Here is a 21,250-nt window from a genome sequence, read left to right as displayed (position 1 = left end):
CACCAGTTGTTAATTAGAACTTGGCCACTGTGGCCAGGCTGGAACTTCCGACAATAGGAAGGTGGCAGACATGCTAGTGCTTCCCAAGATTCCCTTGTCTTGCTTTCCGCAGTGTTATTATCTCTTCAGCAATTAATATTCCATTTATAGTATTTCCAAAATGTTTTCTTAACAATTACCCAATGCATCAGTGTCGCTGCTGCCTCATGCTTCCTCAAGCACATCGTTTTCTTTGTAAAAGCCTGTTACTCAGAGAGGATGTCTGGCACACATGAATTCATTCTGCTGTCCTTAGAATGTGGATGAAGTTAAACTTAACAGGAAAGAGAAGCCAGAGAATTCGCAGCACGGGTGAACTTGCTGCTCACCCAGTTGAGCCCCACACCCCTGAGGGGAAGCAAGACCTGGTGGCCCAAACCTGCTGTGGCAGTCCCGCAGTAACTCTGTTCCCACAGCACACCCCACTGGCTGCTGGGGGAAGTTCACCCCGTGGGCGCAATTTATGAAAATGAAATCCTGACTGCTGGTCTACCAACTAAATTTCATGTCTACTCGATTCGGAATTCAAGAGCCATGGCTTCCTTTTGCCCCTTCAGCTTCTGCTGAAACACCAGTACTTTAAAAAAGGAGTAACAACAACAACAACAAAAACAAAGGAGTCACAATACTAGGCGGATTAGTTACATGTCTCATTCCATTAAATCCACCCAATGCTGCTTGTCCTTGCTACAAAGTAGAGACACAATAACATTTATTTTACAAATGAACCACAGCAAGACAGGTATTATTATTGACTTTATTTTTCAGAAGGCTTGGAGGTGTTAGGTAGTAACTCACCAAAAGCTCTAAAGAAATTAAGTGTGCAGTAAAGAGTAGAACCCCATCCAACCACTGAATTCAAGTTTACTGTCTATACCGCACTACTCCTTTTTTTTTTTTAATTTATTTATTTGAGAGAGTGAGTGTGAGAGAGCATGAGCTGGAGGGTGGGGAACAGAGGAGAAGGACAGACAGAATCCCTACTGAGCAGGGAGCTGGATGTGGGGCTCAATCCTAGAATCAGGAGCTGAGCTGAGGCAGAAGCTTAACTGAGCTACCCAGGCGCCCTTGTATTGCTCCTCTTATTCTTGAATGCTAAAATAAGCTTTCAGCGTTAGAAGAAAAGGAAAGAAAGACAGAAAAAAACCACCTGTCGCATGACAATTAGCTTCAAAGCCTCCTGTAACAGGTAAGGCCTCTTTATGCCTGACAGTCACTGAAATTCTGCAGAGAGCACAGGCTGTTTCCTGAGCAGCTCGTACAAAGGCAGCTCCAAGGACATGCTAATCAAAATGGGGCATAAGCACATGATATCAATACCAATCAGAAGTTAAACAACAGAGTGGGCCAAGTTTGGAGTCTCTGGAACATACAGGGATGCAACAACCCTTTTCTTCCAATAAGGTGTGTATTTGTGTAGGGCACTATACATACGGTATGGATTAGGTTCCAATGGGCCTATAATAGAGAGTTTCCTTATTGGGGATCTAAAATAGACTTTAAAAAAATATTTTATTTTATTCATTTGACACAGAGAGAGAGATCTCAAGTACACAGAGAGGCAGGCAGAGAGAGGGGGGAAGCAGGCTCCCTGCTGAGCAGAGAGCCCGATGTGGGGCTTGATCCCAGGACCCTGAGATCAAGACCTGAGCTGAAGACAGAGGCTCAACCCACAAACCTGTGTGTGTGTGTGTGTGTGTGTGTGTGTGTGTGTTTGGGGTAAAGGTTCTTGGAGATTACCGGAGAGAGTTGCCATAGGAGGTTCCAGAAGGGGGTGGAATTTATATTCTAGGCTTGGATGAGAGCATTTTCCTACTCACATTACCAGCCATCCAATGGAAGTAATGTTTACCTGGAGGGGTGCCTGGGTGGTTCAGTCTGTTGAGCAGTTGCCTTCAGTTCCGGTCATGATCCCAGGGTCCTAGGATCAAGTCCTGAGTTGGGCTCCTTGCTCAGTGGGGAGCCTGCCTCTCCTTCTGCCTGCCACTCACCCTGCTCATGTTCTCCTCTCTGTCAAATAAATAAATAAAATCTTAAAAAAAAAAAAAATAATGCCTGCCTGGAGCCCAGGGTCAGGAAGGGCTGTGAGACATGTTCTGAGTTCTACAAAGAAAACATGCTTTGCTGATTAATAATGTCTTCCCTGGCAAGGGACATGAGGGTGAACCATTTACTGTACATTTAGTCATGACTGGAACATTCATGGAACTACCATATCTGTTCCTCACCTCAGAGGTACCTCAGAGCTGCCAACCAGGTCTGAGAGAAAAGATCACAGCACAGACCTGGGACTTTTAAATTAGAAATAATTTGAGTTGTAAAAACCCAAGGGTCCATGGGATTTATCCTCAGTTGTGAGATGATAAACCCACAGATGCTCTCGGGAGGTCCAGATGACAGAACAATCACTTGGGCGAGAAACAGGAGGGGAAAGAGGCGAGCAATATGGCTGAGAATTTGTATTCCATACTGGCTCGGGAAGGAGAGTTTTGCAGATTTGCTATTTATTCAGGAATTACTATTTCTTGGGTTTCTTATTTTTCTTATTTCGTTTCTTCATCTCTTGAAAATCTTTAGCAAAGTCTGCTAGGAAAATGTCAGCTTGCTCATGTGTGCTGAGGGAAAATCAGGTTTTGGTTAAGGTTTGTCAGCATATAAGTGGAGGGGAACTGCCCCCTGGTGGTAGATTTGGAAAATCCCTAGTATGTCCAAGACGCCCCAAAGTGTTCCAGCACTCAAGGCTCATGATTTTCCATGAGAGAAGTAGTGGTAAAAGAACTCTGGAAAACAACTGTTTATTATATAATTTATACTCACATATTATTTAATATATTATACATATGATTTCCCTTTCTTGGTAATTTACAATATTTGTTAGTATTTTAAGCCCCTATGAAGTCCCACAGTCTAGAAATTCTAACTCCTTTTAATCCAGCTTTTCCTAAATTTACTTGAACATAGACATGATTATTTTTAAAATTAACCTAACTATTTGAGAGACATGAATCTTAGGGGGAAGGAAAGAATATAAGGTCATTTTTCCTTCCAATATGGATATTTCCTTTCTAGAGCTTTTGCCTGATAAAGTCTCGAAAATTTACGTTTTTATGTATAGCATGCTCTTGCATCTCCTCCAACACTGTCACTAGTAAAAAGCTGTGTACACGGTAAAGGATCATTTACAGTTGGAGATAAAATATTTACGTCTTTTAAGTCAAAAGCTTTTGCTGAAGCTACTAGAGCATCAATACACTCAAATTTTTCAGATATAACTATCCAGTAGAAATTCTAGAAATGATCATGCAGTTTATAGACCACTCTCCTGATACTATAGCTCTTTATAGTTAGTAGGTAGGAAAAGACATTGTGAGCTCTGGAGCCAGATTTCTGGTGTCGCTACCTCTTACCAGCTGTATAACCTTGAGCATGTTACGTAACTTCTCTGTTCTCAATGTTCTTCCTCATCTCTGAACTGGAAATAACAGTCTATCCTAGCCTTTGAAGATTAGATGAGTCAATACATGTAAAGTCTTAAAAGAGTGCCGGGCAGTTAGTTAGCAATTTGTGTTTCTGAATTCGAGCTACTAGAGTCAAAAGTATGAAGCATCATTTAAAAGGAAAGTAATTCTTTTCCCCTTAAAAATATTGTTCTTTCATTTTGGGCCATGAGACCATTAAGAAATTTGGGCTATCACTAAAAGGTATTAGGGTGATATTTTAGCTATTAGCTTTTTAAATTTGGAAATACTTGGAAATGTTTCCTCTTAATGTTTTTTACAGTTGCAGTAAAACTATATGCATAGGATAAAACTTACCCTTTGAACCATTTTTAAGTGTACAGTTCTGTGGCATTAAGTGCATTTATGAGGTTGGGTAATCAACTCCACCATCCCTCTCCAGAACATTTTCATCAACACAAAATGACACTCCGTATCCACTAAGCGGTGACTCTTCATTTCCTCCAGCCCCCAGCAACCATCATTCCACCTAGAGTTTGACAACTCTAGCAACCTCATATAAACGGAATCATACGATACATGTCATACCGAGTCTGGTTTATTTCACTTAGCAGAAGTCTTCAAGGTTCTTCCATATTGTACCATGTGTCAGAATTTCATTCCTTCTGGTTCCTGACTAATATTCCATTAGTATGGATATATGCATATACCACATTTTGTTTATCAAGTCACCTATCAATGGATGTTTGGCTTGTTTCTACCAGTGCTTACTGTGAATAATGCTATCGACATTGGTGTATAAATATCTGTTCAAGAAGTCTTTGTTTACAATACTTTTACACCCAGGGGTAGAAGTGCTAGATCATATGGTTCTAGTTTAATTTTTTGAAGAATCACCACACTGTTTTCCATAGGGGCTGCACCATTTTACATTCCCACCAACAGTGCACAGGATTCCAATTTCTGACCAGTCTCACCAACACTTATTAGAAACACACACACACACACACACACACGCACACAGTAGCCATCCTAATGGACGTGAAGTGGTATCTTATTGTGGGATTTGATTTGCATTTTTCTAATAATCAGTGATGTTGAGTATTTATCATTTTTAAGTGGTTCTGAAGCAGACTTCTGTAGGAAGGGCACATATTTTTATTCCTACCATTCATCTGACATTTAGATGTTTCTATATTCATACACACCTTTGATGATTTTAAAGTTATTTCTTGCTTTGAAAGGAAAAAAAGAACTTGTGTCTGTTTTCTATTTTTTTAATTTATTAATTATTATATTTTTCCTTAGGTGTAATTTAACTAGTCTGTTTTATCCGAAGTCTAGAAGCTACACATTTTCCAGGAGCCTAGAAAGATTATTCTAGAGCTAAAAAACAAGCAAACAAACGTAGTGGCTTCTAAATACAAGAAAAAGACCTACTCAATCTAAAGTAACAAATATTTAAGTTAAATTAAATTTCGTATTAATACAAAATTACAAAAATTAACATATTGTCAAATTTTGTTAGTTGATAAATTAATTGTAGTTTATATTAAATCACATTATGGAATTATTCTTAATTTCAAGTTACGTTTTTTACTTGGCATGAATTATCAAGGATACAGGATGAGTCTTGAAGAATTACAGCCAATAATACACTAGATGAGTTTCATAAAACAAATAATTTCAAAATCAGAATTAAAAAGTCTTTAAAAAAGGAAGAGAGCAAAAAATTTTCTTTACTGTGGGATATGTGTGTTTTAATATGCTTGATATCATGGAGGGTGAATATCTAAATGTAAAAATTACTAGGGCTGACAAATATTTGTAAATGTCTCTCACTGTAATAACTCAAATTAAAACAAATTAAACTTATTAAAAACCTCTGCCATTGGAGGCACCTGGGTGGCTCAGTCGGTTAAGCATCTGCCTTTGGCTCAGGTCATGATCTCAAGGTCCTGGGATCGAGTCTGATTAGGCTCCCTGCTCAGTGGGCTCCCTCTGTCTCCCCAATCCCTACTCATATTCTATTTCTCAAATAAAATAAAATCTTTAATAATAACAATAATAATAAATAAAAACCTTTGCCTTTCAAAAGACAACATTGAGGAAAAGAAAAAATAAGCTAGACACTGGGGGAAAGTATTTGCAAAGCATATATCTGACTTGCATCCAGAATATATAAAGAGCTCTCAAAATTCAATAAGAAAACAAAACACCCAATTTTTAAAAAATGCACAAAAGATTGAATCAGACAGTTCGTTGAGAAGATATATAGATGGAAAGTTAGACTATGAAAAGATATTTATCAGCTGTCTTTCAGGAAGCGCATTAAAACCGCAATGAGTTGTCAGTACATACCTATTTGACTGGATAAAATGGAACAAGACTGGTCATACCAAGTACTGACAAGAATGTGAAGGAACTGGAACTCTTTCAGTGCAGGTGGGATATAATATTGTACAACCATTTTAGAAAGCAGTTTGGCGATTTCTCAAAAAGTTAAACATATACCTACTGTACGATCCAGCCATTCCACTCCCGCAGGATATTTACACAACAGAAGTGAAAGCATATACCCACATAAGAATTTATACACAAATATTCATAGTAGCATTATTTGTAATAGTAAAAAACTAGAAACAACTCAAATGTCCACCAATGGTGAACAAATAAGCAAATGGGGGTTATTCCTATAATGAAATTCAACTCAACCATAAAAAGGAACGGAACATCCACAATCCTAGAGCTTGGATGAATCTCAAAATAATGATGCTGACTGGAAGATGCCAGACAAAACGATTTGCAGTGTAGGATTTCATTTACATAAAACTGTAGGAAATGCAAACTAATATACAGTGATAGAAACAAGATCACTGGTTGCCTGGGGCATGAGGGGGTATAGGTATGCTAGGAAGGGGGGATTACAAAGGTGCATGAGGAGACTTTTGGGAATGATGGATGTTTTCATTAATTTGATTATGGTGATGGGTTCATGAGTATAAACATACGTCAAAACTTATCAAACTGTCCACTTTACTTTTGTTTTGGCTTTTCAGCTCTAAGGTGTTGCTTCATGTTCTTGCCAAAACAGTGCTGAATGTCCAACAGCGGGTAAGACCCGGTTCTCAGAGGATCCTCTTTCTTAATGATACTCGAAAATATTTCATGATTTTCATTGCTCTCCTTTCCCTCTTTTTGCCTTTTTGTTTTCTTTTTTTGTTTGTTTGTTTCAAATTTTTATTTAAATTCTAGTCAGCCTATAATGTAATATTGGTTTCAGGAGAAGAATTAAATAATTCATCACTTCCCCACAACACCCAGTGCTCATCACAAGTGTCCTCCTTACTCTCCACCACGCCCCTAGCCCATCCCCTACCCACCTCCCCTCCAGCAACCCTCAGTTTTTATTCTCTATAAATAAGAATCTCTCATGGTTTGCCTCCCTTTCTCTTTTTTTCCCCCACTTCCTCTACAATCACCTGTTTTGTTTCTTAAATTCCACATCAGTGAAATCATGTGGCATGTCTTTGTCTGACAGACTTATTTTGCTTGACATAACACACTCTAGCTCCATCCACGTCATTGCAAATGGCAAGAGTTCATTCATTTTGATGGCTGAGTAATATTCCATTGTGTGGGGTGTGTGTGTGTGTGTGTACACTTTTTTTTGTTTTCTTGAGACATAAGTGACACACAGCTCTGTGTAAGTTTAAGGTGTACAGCATAATGACTTGACATAAACATATTGTAAAAGTATTACCACAATAAATTTAGCAAACATCCCTCTCCTCAGATAGTTACATCATTTTTTCCCCTCAAATTCTGCACTTTATTTTTATTTCTTTATTTTTTAAAGTAAACTCTACATTCAACCTGGGGCTCAAACTCACGACCCTAAGATCAAGAGTTGCATGCTCTACTGACTGACCCACCAAGCACCCCTGAAATTTTATACTCTGAGTATGCGCAGTTTATGGCTGGCCATTTATACCTTCAGGAATCTGCTAAGGAAAGCCCTCAGTTATAACAATTAAACAATGCGTAGGTATATAAAGAATCAACTTTCATGTGACACCATCCATGAGATCATCTCCTTGAGGCCACCAACCTGAATAGCCTGGGGTGTGCACCCTTCCATTTATCTTCTCTACTTATATAAACTTATGACCATGGGATAGGGTTTAAACATTTTGGAAAATGGGGAACCCATTAAAATTCTATTTATATGGAATTTTATTAGGGATTTAAAAAAAATCTGTTATGCATAAAAATTTCTGGATGTTCTAATATTGAGGCTCATTTTTTATAGCCAACATGCCTTAGATGCTTTACCCGCAAAGGGGATATAAAACGAGAAATACAAGTATCTTGCTTTGCAGGAAGTTATGAGATAGAGGACTCTGTCTTCATTGAGGGAGGGATAAGACCAAATTCTTTCTAAATCAAGAGCCTGTTTTCCACAAGATACCATTTAATCTAGAAAAGGAAAATGATTTCGCATTTTAAATTGTAATTAAATTCACACTCCAGGTTAAACATTGCAGAAGGATATTAGATGTGAACATGTTCAATTGTAAACAGACCTTTCAGGATTGTTTTGGCAGCAGACTGGAAAGTTTTACCATTCCATGGTTTTACCACAGGTCAGGATGACTTAAAAAAAAACTCTCTAATTCAAAAAATGTTAAAATATATGCTTCCTGTGAAAAATGCAAAAAATTCACAAGTATATGGGACAAAGTTTTCTTCTCTCCTGCTCTGCCTACTCATTTCATCTGTTAGACAATCGCCATCAAAATCTGCAGGTATCTTTCCAGACTATATTGTACCCATGGATGTGCGTGCACGTGTGTGTGTGTGTGTGCATGCATGCTTTTTTTTTTTAAAGATTTTATTTAAGAGATCACAAGCAGACAGAGAGGCAGGCAGAGAGAGAGATAGAGGGAAGCAGGCTCCCTGCTGAGCAGAGAGCCCGATGCGGGACTCGATCCCACGACCCTAGGATCAAGACCTGAGCCAAAGGCAAAAGCTTTAACCCCCTGACCACGCAGGCACCCCGTGTGCCTGCTTTTATTTTTGTTTTGTTCATTTGTTTTTTTCTTTCAAGTTTTAAAAATTCTGATAAAACAGGACATAAATCTGCTGTTTTTGTCATTTTTAGGTATACAATTCTCTAGCATTAATTACAGTCACAGTGTTTTGCAGCCATCACCAATGTCTGTCTCCAGAATTTTTCCAGGACCCCAAACAGTAGCCATGAATCACTAGCCCCCTATTCCTCCCTCATCCCAGCTCCTGATAATTTCTACTTGCTCTATGAATTTCCCTATTCCAGATAATTCATGTAAGTTAAATTGTGTAATGTTAGTCCTTTGGTGTCACTTAGCATAATGTTTCCAAGGTTCGTCCATATTGTAACATGTATCAGAAGTTCATTCCTCTTTATGGCTGAAGAATACTCCACTGAAGACCAAATTTTGCTTGTCCATTCATCTGCTGATGGACATGTGGGTTATGTTCATTTGCTTTCAACAAACAGTATTTGCTATACTATATGCATAGTATACACAATTTCGGCAGGAAATCCTTAACACATTTCATGGGCCACATTGTTCCATTGGATGGAAATGCCATCACTTATTTACTGCTCTTCTATTAATAGATAATATAAACTGCTCCCATATTTTTGTTATTAAAACAACACTAGAGTGATCTCACTTGTACATACAGCATTTTGGACTCATACCAGTTTGTCTGGAAGATAAAGTTCTATTATCTGGTTAACGGAAATGTGCATTTAACATTTTGATAAATACTGCCAAGTTAGCTTCCAAAAATATTGCTCTTACTGACAGTTCCATTAACAGTGACTCTGAGAGCCTTTTTGTCTGTGTCTTCCCCGTGGGAGTATTAAGAATTTTTTTTTTCATCCTTGCCAGTCTGACAGGTGCAGTTGGTTATTTAAACAAGGTACATTATAATCAGGGCTGATATTCAGTAACAATGCATGTATGCAGCTGCATTGATATTAAAATACTAAAATTTCCTCCATAGTGGTGGGCAAGTGATCACTGCCCTGAGCCCCACCCCTGAATTCTGCCCACCTCCACACAATCCTGCATCTGAAGGGTAAACATCCTGTCCAACTGTACACGTCTACAACTGTTCAAGTTGGTCCTTATTTGCGTTGATGAGTCAGCATTTAGAATCTCGCTCCTGCCCCCATGAGGCTAATTTTTTGTGAGGCCCACTGATTATCTCCCTGCTCTAGTTCTGAACCTCAAGTCCTGTAAAGCAATCATCCGTCTCAATGACAAGACCTGTGCTCCTGAGATCAGGTACCCCGTCGCTTTCTGTCATTCTGTCATTCCTAGAATGCTTCCAAGTACATCATATACAGCAGTTGCTGGACCAGGATCCCAGAATACTATCATGAAAACACTATCCTGGGCCTTGCAGAACTTACAGACCAGTAAGGAAGGTGGGAAAAATTACTGAAGAACCGAATAAAGAAAATAATTTCCGGGGCACCTGGGTGGCTCAGTGGGTTAAGCCTCTGTGTTCAGCTCAGGTCATGATCTCAGGGTCCTGGGATCAAGCCCCAGATCGGGCTCTCTGTTCAGCAGGGAGCCTGCTTCCTCCTCTTTCTCTCTACCTGCCTCTCTGCCAACTTGTGATCTCTCTCTGTCAAATAAATAAATAAAATCTTTAAAAAAAAGAAAAGAAAAGAAAAAAGAATTCCCAGTAAGAATGAGTGCCATCAAGGAGACAGGCTCTGACGATGAGTGAATGAATGGTTAACTCCGGCCCTTTCTGTTGATCTGTGCATCCTCTCTGTTACCTAGTTTATTTTTTTAAAAATTTTTTATTTATTCATTTGAGAGAGAGAGAGAAAGAGAGAGAGCATAAACAGAGAGGGGAGGGTCAGAGTGCGAGAAAGAAGCAAACTCCCCACTAAACAGGGAGACTGTTGTGGGACCTGATCCCAACTGGGATCAGGACCCGAGCTGAAGACAGATGCTTAATCGACTGAGCCACCCAAGTGTCCCTCTCTTCTACCTACTTTAAATAGCCAAGCTCATCACCTGTCAGATGGTAAGGGCACAAAGAATTTTCAGTGTTACTTGTTGGGAGAATATGGACAAAAAGGCTATCACAGTTACCGTTGATAAAAATGTCAGTAGGGGTGTTATATTGGGAGATGATGTCACGGGGTAGGGGTTCTCTTTCGCAGACAGGTCTGAGACAGATGGAAGGAACATACAAGGGGGTCAGGAGCAGGGAGGGAGGGCTTACAGGCTGGGCTGGGTAGTGAGCGCAAAGGCTCATGGGTAACGTGTCACGCAGCTAGTGCGTGCAAAAGAGCTGGTGTGATTCAGAGGGACATGAAGAAGGAATGGGTGAGCCCAGAACACTAAGAGGGAGAGGGGCGAGATAAGTGGCCATGGCCAGATCATACCATGCCTTACAGATTACAGCCAAGAGTCTGAGATGACCTGATTTGTAATTTAAGATCCTACATCACTTAACATTTATATTCTCTGATTCTTCTCAAAGTACCTAAATGACTAAGAGTTTGAGAGCTTTTACCTTAACCTCATGGGTTCCCATGATAGCGGCGTGGACAGTGCCTACGAACCCAGGGTTAGACTGTCCCCTCCGCTTCCCTTACATCTTTTAGGCTCCTCCACATCCTACTCCGCAAAAAACCAACAACGGTTAATTTCCATCCCTGAAGGAGACTCTACTTTGCTCAATGATCAAATCAGCTATGAACTACTGAGCCCTGTTTGTGCGGTTGCCATTCTTCCAAGCACTTTCTATCTATTAATTCGTCTCATCTACTAACCCTCTTTGACTCAAAAAAAAAAAAAAAAAGGCAAAGGAAGATTAATCATTTTGGCCACACTCATAAAAGTGGTCCGTGGAACAGCAAGAATCTTGAGTCCGTGTCCGTGATGGCTAGGTGACAGTCCTCCCTGGCAGGCATGTGGACATTGCAATCCAACTGTTTATTTCACTCAAGGAGGCATTTTGACTGCAAAAATACTGTCCTCAACTGCTGTACTTGCTGCTTGTACATAACCCATACTTCTGCACATTATATGTTAATATCCTTCAAATTACCTTTGCGCATCAAAAAGGGACTTCTGAGATCAGCTAATGAAGAAAAATCCGAGATATCATAGAGTAGGACTGCCTACACGCCTGGCAGTTTGGTTTGCAGAGCACCGCTATAATGATATATTTCATTTCCCCTCTTATTATCTTATAAAAAGCAGTGGAAAATGGGGCAAAAAATCCCCAAAGTATTAATATTAAAGGTACAAAGCACACATTTATTACAGTAAAGCTAAGCATGAAAATCATTGCATGCGTGAAAACAGTCAACCATGAGCTTGCCTAACTGCCCACTAGACTTCGCGGGTCAAGTGCTCAGCTGTGAACAAAAAGATACTGAGTGTATAAAATATTAGAAATACACTGGAGGAAATGTGTCGATGGCGCTGGATAATTAGTGCAGGACTTACCAGGTTTTTATTTGTTTTGCTGTCTGAGAAGAGAACCCCTTTATAAAAGGCGAGTCTATGATTCAACTTTTGGGCATTTGGGATTCATTTGAGAATAGGGAGCTAACTGCATGTACTAATTTTCTTCCTCATGCTACAGCACAAATATTTTGATGTTAGATCATATCATATAAGCTATCCATCCTATCCTATCCCCATTTGACAAGTCAATGTACACTCACGCATGGACATGTGGAAACCCACTCTCTTGTTCTAAGCCATCAGACTTCAGCATTAATAGAGATGTCCGCTTACCTTCCTAGTAAGTATTCTCTTGCCCTCTTTTCGTTTTCACTGTAATAATCTTCAGATTTGATTGGCTGTGCGCAGATGTCATCTTTTTCTTTCACACATTCTTTCTTCTGGATTTGTCATCAAAGCCTGTAACGCAGAAAAGAGAGGCTCCTTAATTTCCGTAGGCGCACAGCAAAGAACAGGAGCTCTCAGATTGGTGATACTTCTAATTTATTTCTAATTTTCCCTTGGCAGGCTACAGTTTAATCACAGTTTTAGAAATTTACCCTAATGAGATTTAAAAGAGAGCTATCTCAAAATACTAATGAAACTGAGGCAATTCTCAACAACCAGAGATCTGGTACTGATTTGGCCCCTTCCATAATGCATTTCATTGAGGAGAGGGTGTCGCTGTCTCTGGAGGGGAGATTCTGCAGGGCTAAACCTTATCTCCAGTCAGTTGTAAAATCAGGGCTGTGAAAGTGGGAGTCATCAATAGAATTTCCCCTCCGAATCCATGTTCCAGAGTCACCGGAACCAGGATAGCGCTCCCCAATCTCATTTTTAACAGCTGTCAGTTGTGGAGAGAAGGGAATGCATGTCATGAATACTGATGAAATTTAGTGTGTGTGTTATGCCATAAGATGCTCATTTACATGTACGTGGCATTTTCCCTATAAAAGAAAGGGCAATAGCCATTCTTCAGAAGCCTTCCTAGAGTCAGGAAGTGAGCTTCTCCTTGTCAACTATGGGCCAAACTGTTTCACACACATCGGTGTGCACAAACTGGACCACAGGGCGGAAGCGGCAGGGGTGACACTCCCTGGTTTGCCATGTGGGTAAATAAAATTCAACTGTGGAACCAGCCCCGCGGCACCTCCCCATTCCACCCGCTCCTCAGCTCTGCCTGGGCAAGGACACAGGAGTGACGTGGAAGATGGCGACAGGACGCAGAAAGAACTCAGTACGATTTGTTCATCAGCGCCTTGGCCCCCGTCTCCTTGCGGACGCCATGTGACCCATACACCTTTTCTAACAGGAGCGCCACCACAATGCGGCATGGTTTAGGTTGGGAGTCTCCTGCAGGCAATGTTTTCAGTATCCTTTTAGGACAAAAATAGATTTGTTTTAGGAAACAAAATAGTTCACTTATCTTTGAATCTTAAAGCTAGTAAGATGCTAATTTTATGTAAGGTATTTTCCAGTAAACATTAAAATGCTAACCAAATTAAATTGAAATAGTGGGATTGCAGGTTGATAGAGTGTAGCCATGGGACTAGGGTGATGGCTTGGGTAGTACCCAATCAGGAAGAAGACCTCTCACGTCTCCTAGGCCCCATGGCTTCCAGGTAAAAGACTGGGTTTAGAATATACGAGAGGTATAGTGTAGTCCCAGACTCCACTTTACAGATAAGATAAAGGCAGCTCAGAGAGAGAGAAGGTGACTTGCAGAAGGATATAGGGGGAATCGGCACTACGATGACTCAGTTCATTTTCTGCATTATCAAAACATCTCTCTACAACTTTTCATGTGTCCACCAGGTAACACAAGTTCCTTGAGGGGTCATTAAGTCTTATAAATAATGATAGAACAGGCAACATCTGGCATCAGGTATAAGGAAACTCATTAAGTCCCTTACTTCTTTAGTGTTAACAAAGACTGCACAGTTGATGGCAGCTCAGATCACAAGGGCAGAAAAGAGAGGGGCGCCTGAGTGGCTCAATTAAGTGGCTGACTCATGACTTCGGCTCAGGTCATGATCTTAGGATCATGAGATTAAGCCCGGCACTAGGCTCTACACTCAGCGGGGAGTCAGCTAGAAGATTCTCTCCCTCTTCCCCTCCCCCCACTTGGGCTTGTTCTCTTTCTAAAATAAATCAATAAGTCTTAAAACAACAACAACAATAAGGACAGAAAAGAGAGAAACAGATTATTTCCCGATTGCCTGGAAAGGCAACTAATCATTGCGTGCCCACCATAAGCCATACAGTGCTGGGGGCACAGCACTCACATTGCAGCTGGCACTCTAGAAACTCTGAAAATCATACAGGTTTTATTATATTATGAAGATGAGGAAACAGAGTTGGGGAAATATGATACCTTGTCTGAGGTAATACACAGCTAGTGAGTTCTTCATCGATTTTGTTTTTTCATTTTTAAATTTTAATTCTTGCATGCTTTGTAAACGGTGTAATATTAGTTTTGGGAGTACGATATCATGATCCTGTCCTTCTATACATCACGGGATGCTCATCGCAAGTGCACGCCTTCATCCCCAACACCTATTTCCCCCCAACCCCCAACCAACTCTCCTCTGGCAACTCTCAATTTGTTTTCTATAGTTAAGAGTCTGTTTCTTGGCTTGTCTCACTTTTTTCCCCTTTCCTCGTTTGTTTCTTAAATTTCAGATATGAGTAAAATCGTATGGTATTTCTTTCTCTGATTGACTTATTTCACTTGGCATAATACTCTCTGGCTCCCTATGTGTCCTTCCTAAGGAGAAATAAGCTAAAAGCACTATGGGAATATAATCCACAAAAACTGGTAGCATTTATGAAGGATATGTCTTTAAGATCTTTGAACACACCAAATATGCAAATGCAATTAGAGCATATCCTATAACTTCCCCATAAAACTCAGTGAAGGATACTTGTGATATTAAGTACCTGAGGGTGAGCAAAGTCGTTCAAGGTCTCAGCAGGTTAGGGCAGATGACATATGATTACTTCTGTACCAGTTTGCTTAGGCTGTCACAATAAATGCCACATGCTGGGTGGCTTGAACAGCGTTCATGGTTCTGGAGGCTGGAAGACCAAGATCAAGGTTGCAGCAAGGGTGGTTTCTCCTTTGCAGGTGGCTGCCCTCTTGCTGTCTCTTCCCACGTCTTTTCTCTGTGTGCCTACATCCCTGGTGTCTCCTACTGTGTCCAAATGTCCTCTTCTTATAAGGACACCAGTCAGACTGGATTAGGGCTACCCTAACAGCCTTAAAGCCTCATTTTATTTTTCTTTAAATTCACAAATAATTAATAAACGGTGTTACATGAGTTTCATATGCACAATAATGTGATTCAACAATTCTATACATAACTCAGTGCTCATCACAATAAGGATCCTCTTAAACCCCTTCACCTCTGTCATCCATCCCCCACCCAACTGCCCTCAGGAAACCATCTGTTTGTTCTCTATAATTTAGAATTGGTATTTTGTTGTTGTTGTTCGCCTCTCTCTCTCTCTTTTTTCATTTGTTTTGTTACTTAAATTCCACAGATGAGGCATGCCTGGGTGGCTCAGCCTGTTAAGTGTCTGCCTTCAACTCAGGTCATGATCCCAGAGTCCTGGGATCGAGTCCCACATTGGGCTCCCTGCTCAGCAGGGAGACTGCTTCTCTCTCTGCCTCTGCCTGCTTGTGTGCTCTCCTCTCTCTCACAAGTAAATAAATAAATAATGGCAAGATTTCATTCTTTTTTATGGCCGAGTAATATTCTATTGCATATATATACCACATCTTCTTCATCCATTCATCTATTGATGCACACTGGAGTTGTTTCCAAATCTTCATTATTATAAATAAATTTGTAACAACCCTAAGGGTGTTGTATCTCTTTGAATTAATGTTTTTTGTTTCTTTAGATATATACTCACTAGTAGAATTACTGGATCATGTGATAATTCAATTTTTAATTTTTTTGTGGGACATGCATACTGTTTTCCATAGTGGCTGCACCAGTTTTCATTCCCACCAACAGTGCACAAGGGTTCCTTTTTCTGCACAGCCTTGCCAACATTTGCCATTTCTCATGTTACTGATTTTAGCCATTCTGACAGGTGTAAGGTGATATCTCATTGTGGTTTTGCTTTGCCTTTTTTTTTTTTACATGAAGAAAACTTTAAAATTTTATTGACATAAAATACCTGATTAAATTAAGTAATATATTCTATAGTCATCAATATGAAGATATTGTAAACATGGCAGTCCTTCCCAAATTGTTTAAAAAATTTATCCTAATTCCAATAAAAATTCCAGTTGAATTTCTTTAGGCAAAAGTAGGAAATGGCTCAGAACTTCAGAGTTAGAACATAGCTTTGATTTGCAATTTCCTGATGATTAGTGATGTTGAGTATCTTCTCAAGTGTTTGTTGGCCATCTGTATGTTATCTTTGGAAAAATGTTTCTGCATAGTCCTCTGCCCATTTAAAAATTGAATTATTTGGTTTTTGGGTGTTGAGTTGCATAAATTCTTTATATAGTTTGGATATTAACTCCTTATTGGATATGTCATTTGCAAACATCTCCCATTCAGTAGGTTGTCTTTTTGTTTTGTTGCTGGTTTCTGTCACTGTGCAAAAGCTTTTAATATGGGGTATTCCCATAGTTTAATTTGCTTTTGTTTCCCTTGCCAAAGGAGACATCTAGAAAAAATGCTTCAGGACGCCTGGGTGGCTCAGTTGGTTAAGCAGCTGCCTTCGGCTCAGGTCATGATCCCAGCGTCCTGGGATCGAGTCCCACATCGGGCTCCTTGCTTGGCAGGGAGCCTGCTTCTCCCTCTGCCTCTGCCTGCCATTCTTCTGCCTGTGCTCGCTCTCTCTCCCTCTCTCTGACAAATAAATAAAATCTTAAAAAAAAAATGCTTCCATGAGAGACTATGGACTCTGAAAAACAGTCTGAGGGGTTTGAAGTGGCGGGGGGGGTGGGAGGTTGGGGTACCAGGTGGTGGGTATTATAGAGGGCACAGCTTGCATGGAGCACTGGGTGTGGTGAAAAAATAATGAATACTGTTTTTTCTGAAAATAAATAAATTGGGAAAAAAAATGCTTCTATGGCTGCTGTCAAAGAGATTACTGCCTATGTTTTCTTCTAAGAATTTCATGGTTTCAGGTCTCACATTTAGTCTTCATTCCATTTTATTATTGTGTCTGGTGTAAAAAAAATGGTCCAGTTTCCTTCTTTTGCATGTAGCTGTCCAATTTTCCCAACACCATTTGTTGGACAGATGGTCTTTTTCCTACTGAAAAGATTGTTGCCTCTTTATCAGAGATTAATTGACCATATAATCATGGGTTTATTTCTGGGCCCTCTAGTCTGCTCCATTGATCTATGTATCTACTTTTGTGCCAGTACCATACTGTTTTGATTATTACAGCTTTGTAGTATATCTTGACATATGGGATTGTGATACCTCCTGTTTTGTTGTTCTTTTTCAAGAGTGCTCTAGAAGCCTCATTTTAACTTAATCACCTCTTCAAGGTTTTATCTCCAAATATAGTGACATTCTGAAATATTAGGGGTCAGAGCTTCAGTCTATGAATGGTAGAACACAATTAGCCCAGACCACTCCCTAAGTAACTGCTTCTGGTGTCACACCAATGCAAAACCAGGTTGCAAAGCTGCTACATGCCATCAACTTTCAGTGTCACTTCAAAGATTTAAAACCCTCTAAAATTTGAATTCCGGAATCTCAGGGTCTACTATAGGTTTTACATTTAAAAAAACAAAGGAGGGAAAGGTCATGATGCAACAAACTTCAGTCACAAGGGTCTAAATGGGGGTCAGAAAACTATTGCCTGTGAGTTAAATCCAGACCACTGCCTATTTCTGCAAGTAAGTTTTTTGGGGGGGGGGCACACAGCCACATGTAGTCATTTAAAGACTGTCTATGATTACTTTTCAGGTTGAATAGCTGTGCCAGAGACACAAGACCAAAAGTATTTACTATCTGACCTTCACAGAGATAGCTTGCCAACTCCTGCTTTAAACTACGTTGGTTGAGTCTCTTTACCGTAGGACTTTTCAGGGTCTGGAAAATATATATTTCAGACTTCAAGGGGGAGGACATACAGTAAAATTGCATCTTGCATGGGAAATGATTTCTAAAGTTAACTCAAAGTGAAAAGGGTGTATGGTCATAATTAACACTGGGGATCCCTTAAGGGAAGTCCCACACTAGAGTCTTATCTTTGCACATCATCATCAATATGGCCAATTTTTCCTCCAAAGTTGCAACAGATAAAATTGTTTTTTTGAGCACCACATGAAAGAGTAGGCATTTTTTTATGGGCCACTTGTATACAAAGTTGCCTACCTTTAAATACCAGAATCCTTGTAAGAATGGTAAGAAATTTGAAAGAACTAATATCTACCAAGGAATGGGGAGTCAGGATACCAACTCACACTTACATTTTGAATTTGCCGATAGGTACTTGACCTGACTTTGCTGGAAGGTTGTTGAGTTGGGTTTGTTGTTGTTGTTTGCATTGTTTCTCAGTTTAACCTCTCCTATCCCATATCCCTTGAGCCCCCAATGCCAGAAGCTTGTAACAAGACCTGCGTTCCATGGAACGCAGTTAGAGAAATGCAGAAATACTCAAACCATGGGTATCACGGATCAATCGACTGGACAGAGGACATGTATGATGCTTCCGTAACACTAATTGTAAGAGAAGTATAGAACAAAACCACAATAAGACACCACTTCATATCCATTAGATGGGCTATTTTCAAGCTGAAAATTAATAAGTGTTGGTGAAAATGTAGAAAAGTTGGAATCCTTACACGTTACAGATGGGAATGTCAAATGGTGCTGTCATTGTGGGCAGTTCTGGCTAGAAAGTTCCTTAAAAAATTAAATATAGAGGGTGCCTGGGTGGCTCAGTGGGTTAAGCCACTGCCTTCGGCTCAGGTCATGATCTCAGGGTCCTGGGATCGAGTCCTGCATCGGGCTCTCTGCTCAGCAGGGAGCCCGCTTCCTTCTCTCTCTGTCTGCCTCTCTGCCTACTTGTGATCTCTCTCTGTCAAATAATTAAATAAAATCTTTAAAAAAATTAAATATAGAATTACCATAAGATCCAGGAATTCCACATCTGGGTATATACCCCACGGAATTGAAAGCAGGGACTCAAATAGACAGTTGTACCCCTGTTTGTAGCTGCATTATATGTTTTACTGTTCACAGTAGCCCAAAGACAGAACTAACCCAAGTGTCCACTGACAGATAAGTGGATAAACAAAATGTAGTGTATATATGCAATGGCACAGTATTCGTTTTTAAAAAGAATGGAATCCTGATGGATTGTGGATACATCTCAAAAACACTATATAGGTTGAATAAGCCAGATGCAAAAGGACAATATTGTATGATGCTGCTGGTCTGGGGTGCCTAGAGTAGTCAAATTCATAGAGACAGAGAGGAGAAGAGAGGTTATCAGAGGACAAGGGGACTGAAGAATGGAAGTCACTATTTAATGGGCACAGAGTTTCTTTTTTTTATTATTATTTTTTTTTTCCAATTTATTTATTTTCAGAAAAACAGTATTCATTTTTTTCACCACACCCAGTGCTCCATGCAAGCCGTGCCCTCTATAATACCCACCACCTGGTACCCCAACCTCCCACCCCCCCGCCACTTCAAACCCCTCAGACTGTTTTTCAGAGTCCATAGTCTCTCATGGTTCACCTCCCCTTCCAATTTACCCAAATTCCCTACTCCTCTCTAACGCCCCTTGTCCTCCATGCTATTGGTTATGCTCCACAAATAAGTGAAACCATATGATAATCGACTCTCTCTGCTTGACTTATTTCACTCAGCATAATCTCTTCCAGTCCCGTCCATGTTGCTACAAAAGTTGGGTATTCATCCTTTCTGATGGAGGCATAATACTCCATGATGTATATGGACCACATCTTCCTTATCCATTCATCCGTTGAAGGGCATCTTGGTTCTTTCCATAGTTTGGCGACTGTGGCCATTGTTGCTATAAACATTGGGGTACAGATGGCCCTTCTTTTCACGACATCTGTATCTTTGGGGTAAATACCCAGGAGTGGGCACAGAGTTTCAATCTGGAATGATGGCAAAGTTCTGGAGAGGGATGGTGATAATGGTTGCAAAACACTGTGAATATAATTAATGTTGCTGAATTGCACATTTGAAAATAGTTAGAATGGGGGGCACCTGGGTAGCTCAGTCAGTTGGGTTTCTGACTCTTGGTTTTGGCGCAAGTCATTATCTTGGGGCTGTGAGATCCAGCGCTGCGTTGGGCTCTGCACTCAGAGTAAAGTCTGCTTGAGATTCTCTCTCCTCTCCCTCTGTCCCTCCCTAGGCTCGCATGAGCTCGCTCTAAAATAAAATAAATAAAACCTTAAAAAATAAAAATAAGATGAAAATAGCTAGAATGGTAATTTTTACTTTATGTATATTTTTACAATAAGAAAACACATGGGAAAAAAATTAAGAAAATGTAGGAGCATAACTGCAGGGATGGGGTTGGAGAGCGCCTGAATTGTTTATACAGAATGTCCCATTCTGCTACAAAAATAAGAGCAGCTGACAAATCCTTGGCTTGCTTAGGTGATAATATCATAGCTTAGAAGACAAAGGAAGCAACGAGAGGAAGTGTTATTCCAGGAAGAACTTTTGGGCAATGGAGAAATGAGGCAGAAAAGTGGTCACATCCCCTTGAGTTCAAAGTGATATTGGTAGGATGCCACAGTCCTCCCACAGCTCCTCCAGCCACGGAACCCACGTCCAGCACAGCCTCACTGTCCCGCCTCCATGCACACCCCCCTGCTCACCTTTCCATTCGCCTTATCCACTGTCCACCCAGCAGCCTGAGTGAGGGCGAAAACATAGCACTATGCAAAGGAAAATGCGGCAAACTCCTGTCCATGTGCCCATCACCCAAAATGAATGTTGGTCTTCACATCCATTTACTCTTTCAAGAAATAGAACCACAGAGAATTTAAACCGCCCAGTTCACACATGCGTATGCCTGTGTGTGTTTGTGTGCCATGTCTACCCAAAACAATACATCCTACAGTCTTGTGGGTTTTACACTTTTTATAAAGTGTATCATGCTGCATATGACACTGTAGTCAGCACTGCTTTTGAGTTATTTTCACTTTGCTGCACGCAGATCTAGGTCATGAATTCTTGTATAGTGCTCTAT

General features: G+C 40.2%; 1 protein-coding gene across 1 annotated transcript in view; it reads right to left on the bottom strand.

Moving 5' to 3' along the window:
- The window catches only part of FRMD4B (FERM domain containing 4B), a 324,824-nt gene that overhangs the window by 212,877 nt on the left and 90,697 nt on the right, over nt 1–21,250 (bottom strand). The window contains exon 2 of the mRNA XM_044253189.1: nt 12,326–12,451. The gene's annotated coding sequence lies outside the window, so the exon portion shown is untranslated. The remainder of the gene's footprint in view (nt 1–12,325; nt 12,452–21,250) is intronic.

This window comes from Neovison vison, chromosome 6, assembly GCF_020171115.1.
Source record: "Neovison vison isolate M4711 chromosome 6, ASM_NN_V1, whole genome shotgun sequence".
Lineage (NCBI taxonomy): Eukaryota > Metazoa > Chordata > Mammalia > Carnivora > Mustelidae > Neogale > Neogale vison.
The sequence above is the reverse complement of the archived record's forward strand: the minus strand, read 5'-3'. Positions and strand labels throughout refer to the sequence as shown.